The sequence below is a fragment of the Alexandromys fortis genome, unplaced genomic scaffold (assembly GCF_014885135.2).
Source record: "Alexandromys fortis isolate MF-2015 unplaced genomic scaffold, M_Fortis_MF-2015_v1.1 scaffold_34, whole genome shotgun sequence".
NCBI classification, from domain to species: Eukaryota; Metazoa; Chordata; class Mammalia; order Rodentia; family Cricetidae; genus Alexandromys; species Alexandromys fortis.
The window spans coordinates 5,371,739-5,378,360 of NW_026067933.1; the positions used below are offsets into that span (position 1 = coordinate 5,371,739).

The window sequence follows — 6,622 nt, forward strand, 5'->3', positions numbered from 1 at the left end:
ATTTTTTTGATCTGTCCATATTTAAGTGCACCCACATCATTTGTGCAAATGTCTATTTTCTTCTTTGGAATCAACTTTTGACAATAATAAGTTAGAAGTATATTCAGATCTTTTCTGCTCCATTGGTTCATGCGACAGGACAATATCACACTGTAATGACTATTGTAACTATGTGAAAAGTCTTTTTATCAGAAAGAGTGATTGTTTCTACCATATTCACTTACTGAAAATAATTTTAATAATTTTCGCTATTGTAGGGTCTACATGAATTTAATGTAAAATATAGAATAAGGTTGAAAGAAACGTCATTAATTCTATAAATCAGTTTTAAGAGAATTTAAATATTTTTCTAAATTGAGACTTACAATAATTCTTAAGATGTGTTCAACCATATATGCTTTATTAGAAATTCCTGAATATTAGTAAGTGGGAAAAGACACATACATAATTCATTTGTGTATCATTATTGTGATTAATAAACATGTAGAAATGAAGACCCCTCTGTTACATGTTAGATAAAAAACAGATTAGGAAAATAGAGAAGTAGAAGCCTGGGTGTGGTCAAAAGGTAACCTGAAGAAGTTCCTTGGTGAATGAATTGTTTATATTTTGATTTGTGGTTTATAGGCTGCATGTATTTTGAAATTGTGGGGAACCAAAACAGGTCTATAATGTTGGCTGTTAAGTCTTCAGAGAGGAGGTTGTAATTGTATAACCGCAAATGTTCGGTATTAACTAATGGGGAGGAATGAATATTCCTAGGAAGAAGAAATGAAATAGACAGTTAGTGATGTGGGGGTTGAACATCAGGATCAGACAGGGAGAAGGAGGAAAGAGAGGGTTGAGGGAGGGAATACAGGAGAGATAACTGAAACTAAGGGATATCTGAAGAATCATATGGGAACACTTTACAGTGGAAGAGTCCTAAAATATTTGCATATATGAAGTCAATCTAAAGAGAATCATCAAATAATTGGGGAGACAGAGTCCCAAATGGACATCCCTGGTCACCAAATAAGACCTATAATTCCAGGAATGGATTATATCTAATAACATTGTTAAGGGGTCTTATGGGAACACTCAAGCAATTTAGGTTATTGCCAATGTTACTGTTTATCCCCCACAAAATTATGGTAAAGCCCCATTGCTGAAGATACACCTACACAACTCACTGAACACAGAGAAGTCCAGCTGGTGACTTCCTAGAGCCTACAACCTACACACTAGTGTTCATTGCAATGAAAGGTACTCTGCACACTACCAAAGGAACAATGTAGACAGCAACCGGGCTACAAACCCCTCAATCTACAATGGTGACCTCTCTTCCAGATATGCCAGTTCAATAGTAATACAAAGTTTGAGGGGCTAACCAAAATATACCTGATTTGATTTAAAGCATAGCCCATGAAATGGAACTGAGCCACACACTGTGTGGTTAAGAACCTGAGACCAGAAACCCAAGCAACTTAGAGGAATACCAAATACTACTGCTCTGCTAAAGGAACACAGCAATAAAATGACTTTTAATGACATTCTGCTCTACTCGTAGATCAGGTTTTGCTCATTTATCTTTAGAGAAACATCTTCCTGCAGTACATCAGGTCAAATAGAGATCCACAACCGGACAAAGCACAGAGAATGAGAGACCTTGGAACACACAGTCCTAATGATATATCTCCATAACACCTCTCGTCTCGGGGTTCAAGGAACCTCACAGAAGAGGAAACAGAAAGATTTTAATAGCCAGAGTGGATAGAAGACACCAAGGAATATAGGCTTTCTAATCACACCAGGAATAATATAGACACGAGCTCATTGTGTCTGTAGCAGCATGAACAGGGGCTGCTCAAGTGTATAGGAGATGATGGGTCCCAGTGCTGAGAAGAATAGTAAACACAACTCTCCAATCTTAACTCAGAAGCTAACCCCAATTGAAAAACTCGTACAAAGGAAAAATACCTTTCTCCAATAGAGAGTCTTACTGTGTATACAAACTACTCTTAAAGGCAAACACATATCCAGCAGTAGATGTCCAACATAAAATGAACTCAATGGCATTTTTGGAGGCCTTTTGTCAGGGTATTTTATTTTATTTTATTTTATTTTATTTTATATTTTTCCTTATAGCTATTCTGCATATATATCATGTTTTCTACTTATTTGTTTTGAATAGGATTTCCCTCGGTGTGAATATGTGTCTCTGAGTGTGTATGTATTTCTTGTGCTTTTCTACCCTTTTCTTCTGTTTTCTTATATGTTTGTTCTGTTTTACTCAACTTCGTTTGTTCTTGTTTAGTCTTATTTTACTTTATCTTATTATTTTGCAAGATACTCGTTTGTTTTCTAATAGAGAAAGTAAAAGGTTGTGGATCTGGATAAGAGGGAAGGTGAATACCATCTTGTGAAACTGGGTGTAGGGAAAAATCATTAGAATATACTGTATAAATAATTTCTACTCTTAATGTAAAAAAAGATACAGAAACCGAGAAAGAGAAAAATGAAACTCCTATAAATGTTAAAAAATCAATGTATTATATTAATGCCTATGTCGTTACTCTAATCATGCACTATATTTTGTGAGACAGCACATTGAAACAAATTTAGTAATGACTGTGGAGGTTTATATTCTCTTTGTGATGGAAAATCAGAAGGGGTGGAGGGTGGCTGACTTTCTATTGGAGTCTGCTTCTGGAATATATTTTTTTGAGAACTATTGGATGACATTAGTGTTTGTTGATCCACCTACAAAACTCTTTGAAGCTCTTCAAGGCCTGACTATTTAGACATAAACACAAAGAAACAACACTAAAGTGAACATCAGTGCTGATGTGAAGACTAGACACATGACCCCTAGAGTTAAAAAAAAAAATCAAGGTGAAATTCTTATCACAAATAAAGAAGTAGAATAATATTTTGTGTTTGTGGATATGACACCTGTGGCATGTATGACCAGGAGAGCTTTACAGCCTTGAATGTCCATTGTATATAGAAGGTATGATGAATGAGGTGATCCATTTTTTTTCTAGAGTACCGTGGTGTGCGTAGGAAGAGATTGTTCCTAGTTATTGGCATGAGTTTTTTCTTAAGCGTTTTATTGTAATATTCATTTTTAAATAAGTTAGCTTGCATCTGTCTTTCTTCTGTTTCCTTCTCTCTTTTCTAAAGAGAAACTTTAAGTCTTCTTGTGCTGGAGAAATGAACTGGCAGCAACATAACCAAGAGAAAAAGTAACTGTTACAGTTATGTCTGTTTATAGAGTCAAGCCACGTCAAGCCCTCTAACAATAAGAAGGTTATGTTACACCTTTCTGATTTCGATTGAAGAGACAGGATCACTGTTTTTTTTTGGTGCAAATGTTAAAATAATATGTGGTCACTGAAAATCAAAAGTGTAATATTCACCTAAACAGCATAAGCTGTGACCCTCAACGATTTACAATGTGTTTGAAGCTGCCAAGAGGTGGCAAAAACACTAATTTTAACAAGATAACAAATTGTATTTCTTTTATGATATTCCTGCAGTAGTGAAAATGGAAATTATTGATGCTGGGAACAGTGCCCATGGTGCTGTTAATCACTGCATTGCTATTAATTGATTTCCCTAGCATGAGCCAAGACATGCTAGGACACCACTTACTATACCCCTCCGCCTCTCCACCAAAGCCATGTGATACCTCTGAAAGAGTAGAGGTTTTTAGAGTGAAATTATTTTGGTTCTAATACCAGAGGTACCTCTGTTTGGCAGAAGAGCTAGTCAGTTTAAACTATTTAGTAATTGTTTGTCTTTTAGAATATGAGAGAACTGAACAGTCTTTTTCTCTGTATTACCATAAAATAATTTGAAATTATGAACTAAAATATCCATTTCACTCTTCTCACATGTATATACAAAATCATTGTTAGTTTCATTATTCAAATATCAATTACAAATGTTCTTTGTACAGTATAACTAGAGATAGCATTCTCTAGTTATAGTCTGTAAAAGATCGAAAGAAAGTAAAATCCTAAACAGGCTGAATATCTAAACACCAACAGCTGAAACCACAACTAAATTTTCTTTTCCTTATTCCCTCCCTTTCTTATTTCCTTCTGTTCCTTTCTCTCCTTAAAATATCTAGTTGGTAATAGAATGCAAAAGAACTTATATTGAAGAAAAGTATAATTACAAAAATGAAGCTATACTGAAAACAATGATTACTTCTTTTAACATAAATGTATTTGTGAGTGCTTTTATATAGTGAGCATGCAAATCCTTTAAGAAGAATTGGGGTTGTATTATCCAACACATTAGAAAGTTTGATTGGGTTATAGTTTTCCCTTTTTCTTAGTAGTCTATTGCAATAATAGATAAATAAAAAAGAATGTATACTGCCAATTGATGTGAATCATAAAGAATAGGTCAAAATAAAATGGTTCAAAACTACAGTCAGAAATGAGTAAAGTATTAACATTACTGTATCATGTTCTCATCACAGAAACTATTACAGTTACAAAAAGAAACAATCTCCATTTATTCCCATGACCAAGAGTGCTATCGATGGAAACCAAAACAGCAAAAATCTATTCTAAGGAGAGGTGTTGACTAAAAGAAAATAATGCTCGAATTAACATGTGTGTTAGTAACATGTAATACACTGTTTTGCCATAAATAGACCAAAGCATAAGTGATCATTAAATCATAAAGTAGATGCTAAGTGCAGATAATATAAAAATCATAAGAATAATGATAAAGAATGGTCATTTAAGAATTACAATTTGCATTTTGTTGAATTGTGTCTAAATAGCAAACTTCAAAAAATACATAAATTTAAGATTGCCATGGATAATTTGACTTTTTATACCTTGGTAATTCAAATTATTTAAAAAAAAGATAAAGTAACATTTTCATTGTGATATTTGTGTAAAGTTTGCGCATGCATGCTTGTATGGGCATTCATCTGAATTGCATTAATTATTCCAACATAGGAATGACAAACTAGCTTCTCGACAGAGCATTTTAGAAAGAAATACTGCCAGGTGCTGGGGGCACATGCCTTTAATCCCAGGAGGCAGAGGCAGATGGATCTTTGAATTTGAGGCCAATTTGGTTTACAGAGAGAATTCCAGGACAGGCTCCAAAACTACAGAGAAACCCTGCTTAAAATAAAATAAAATAAAATAAAATAAAATAAAATAAAATAAAAAAGAAAGAAAGGAAGGAAGGGAAAATGATGCTGATATTCTCCCTCTGCTGATTATGTGATAATTAGTACAGGGTAAACAAAGTCAATAGTAAGATCACATGCATGGCCCCAGACCTGTTCTATCCCTAGGCCTGATTTTCTAAATGGTGGTGACAAATAGCTTTGGTTTGATTGTTCAGTGTAGTCATGTGTAGGCTAAGATTCCAGGGTTTCTTTAATTGACATTAAGAAAAATGACATCGCAGTTACTGTCATAATTAGTAAATAATTCTAATATGCTTACTGATCTGAAGAATATGTGGCCATTGCAGGGAAATTCTGTGATTAACAGTTGTTATTAAGGGAAATGTTAAACTACTGTTTTCATTTTCTAGAAAAAATATGAATTCTGTGTAGTCCTGGGTGGTCTTTAACTTACGACCTAGACCACACTGGCCTTACATTCATAGAGATCTGCCTTGAAAGCTGGAATTAGAGATGTGCACCTTCACTACAACTCTAATAAATATGAGTTCTAAGAAGACTTGAACATTTGAGTCCCTTCTAAACTTTGAAGACTACTTTGCTCGGTGATGTCTCTTGGCATTTCAATTGAAGTTGAGTTTATGTGGTAAGCATCTTAAATTGTTTGTATCTTTGAGGAAAATCTGTAATGATACTTGCATTGGAGGTTTCATTGTTATTTAAAATAACGTACTTTAGGGAAAAAAAAACATTAGAAATTCTATTCAGTATTCTGGACCGAGGAGTGGGGGGAGGGGGAGAGGAGAGGGAGGAGGGGGGAAAAGGGAGACAGGGAGGGAAATGGGAGGCGGGGAGGAGGCGGAAATTTTTTTTTCGATAAAAAATATTTAAAAAAAAAGAAATTCTATTCAGTATAATTGCTGAAGAAAGAATATTTATATGAATGAAAGTTTGTAGCTAAGTTTTTGCATTAGAAAAAAAGATTATACTTTAAAGTTGATATTTAATTTATATAATTCTATGAACAGTTGAATGCCTATTAACAATATAGCCTGGCATGAAAGAAATAGATAATAAAGAATGGAGACAAGCTTGGAGAGTCAATGTAGGTGCTTTAAAAAATTTAATTTCATATCTTTGAAACCATAAATATGTTAGGAAAGATTAGAAGAAAAACGATGACATTGGTAAATTATTATTTTTTTCCAAGTGCTTGAAGTTAGTATTTTTTTAATTGAGAAAAGGAAAAAAAAAAAGTATCCGCCTCCTCCCAGCCTCCCATTTCCCTCCCCCTCCTCCCACCCTTCTCCCCTCCCCCCTTTCCTCTCCCCCTCCCTCTCCAGTCCAAAGAGCAGTCGGGGTTTCCTGCCCTGTGGAAAGTTCAAGGTCCTCCCCGCTCCGTCCATGTCTAGGAAGGTGAACATCCATACTGGCTAGGCTCCCACCAAGCCAGAACATGAAGTAGGTTCAAAACCC

General features: G+C 34.7%; 1 non-coding gene across 1 annotated transcript; it reads left to right on the forward strand.

Moving 5' to 3' along the window:
• The first annotated feature begins 5,209 nt into the window (after positions 1 to 5,209).
• LOC126503987 (small nucleolar RNA SNORA72) lies at positions 5,210 to 5,340 on the forward strand. The gene has a single exon (XR_007592459.1). It is a non-coding gene; the product is annotated as a small nucleolar RNA SNORA72 (small nucleolar RNA).
• The last annotated feature ends 1,282 nt before the right edge of the window (positions 5,341 to 6,622 follow it).